Genomic DNA, 1,672 nt, shown 5'->3' on the forward strand with positions numbered 1-1,672 from the left:
AGAGAGAGAGAGAGAGAGAGAGAGAGAGAGTGGAAAGGAGGGGGAGCGCGGAAAAATGTATAGGTGATAAGAATGGCGTGTTGACAAACAGGTTAAAATTAGGAATCATTGAGAGGGTGAGACAGACCGATGTACTAAGGCACAGAGACAGAGACAGACAGGGACAGACAGGGACAGACAGGGAGTGTGAATAATTTATGAGAGGTGCAGGGGGGAGGGGGACGAGAGAGAGAAAGAGAGAGAGAGGGGGGGGAGAGAGTGAGGCTGGGAGTAGTGTGGTTTTTTGTGTGTGTGTGTGTGTGTGTGTGTGTGTGTGTGTGTGTGTGTGTGTGTGTGTATTTAAATTGTAACTGGCATCTTTTCTCACTGGTTTGAGAAATCATGGGAGGCGTTAATGAACAAGGTAATCGCTGAAGAAGAGAAAAAGCGTGTTCGCCCTTCTCATTACTCAGCTCCTCAGAACTTCGGAATGGGTTTTTTTTTTGCTCCACTGACGAGCGACGCACAACACAGAAAGGGCGTTTAATTAATTTGTAAATCAATACTGTACACCATGCTCCGTGTAGAGTTATGACAATCTGTTCGGGGGGATAGCTAGCCTTTTATCCATAGCTCGTAATCAGTTCTTAAAAACTACGCTTTGAACTTCATTGAGCATTAATCTCAGTTTCTATGCGGTTTGCTCTTAACTAGAACACATCAAACAACTCATCTTCGTTATCTGTTTCCTCCTCTACTTTCTGCTGCATTACAGTCTGTTGTGTAGCGGTTTGCACGTCATACATAAAAGGCATGAATTCAATTTCCGTTTTGTGAAGAAAATTCGTTTCGAGTATTTCGATCCTCTGCTAGGAGATTGTTTCTCTCTCAGCCTGGGTTAGCTCGCTTACAGACATGGGTGAACTTGCCTGTCCTCCTGTATGATCTAAACAGTATCGGCAGGGTACAAATCTGCTGCCTTACTGGTAAAGGTAAAAATTAAGCTCCTCCATTTATAAAATAAGTTAACAGCGTCTTTTGCGTAAGATATCACAAATACCCACCCCCCCCCCCCAACATACACTAAAAAACCCATCCCCACAAAGTGTAAAGATCCGGTATATGAGTAGCCGATCTAGTTAATGAGCATTCTACCCGAAAGCACAAAGCGCTGGTACCACTCAATTACGGCCCAACAAAAGGATAGCGCAAAGAGTAAAACTGTAATGGGTGTTAAATAAGAAAACAAATGAACACACAGAAGTCAATATACCAAAGCATACATGTTTTGTTTTTTTCGTCAGGATTAGAATTTGTAAATTCAGACAGTTCCACGTTGGACAAATAGAACACAAGACATCATTGCTGGCCATCGCACGTAGCATTAATTTGTACCTATACTATAATACAGTGTATGCTTTCGTCTCTGATAAAGATTAAACTACATTGCCATGGCTAACAAAGGGGGAGGGGGTGTAGAAGGAAAGGTAGAGCGAAAGGGGGAACAACAGGAAGAACAGCTATATGTGGATGGAAAGAGAAAGGGAAAGAAAGAGAGAGAGAGAGAGAGAGAGAGAGAGAGAGAGAGAGAAAGAGCGAGAGAGAGAGAGAAAGAGAGAGAGAAAGAGAGAGAGATAGAGATAGATAGATAGATAGATAGATAGATAGATAGATAGATAGATAGATAGATAGA

This window comes from Aplysia californica, unplaced genomic scaffold (assembly GCF_000002075.1).
Source record: "Aplysia californica isolate F4 #8 unplaced genomic scaffold, AplCal3.0 scaffold00019, whole genome shotgun sequence".
Taxonomy (NCBI): Eukaryota; Metazoa; Mollusca; class Gastropoda; order Aplysiida; family Aplysiidae; genus Aplysia; species Aplysia californica.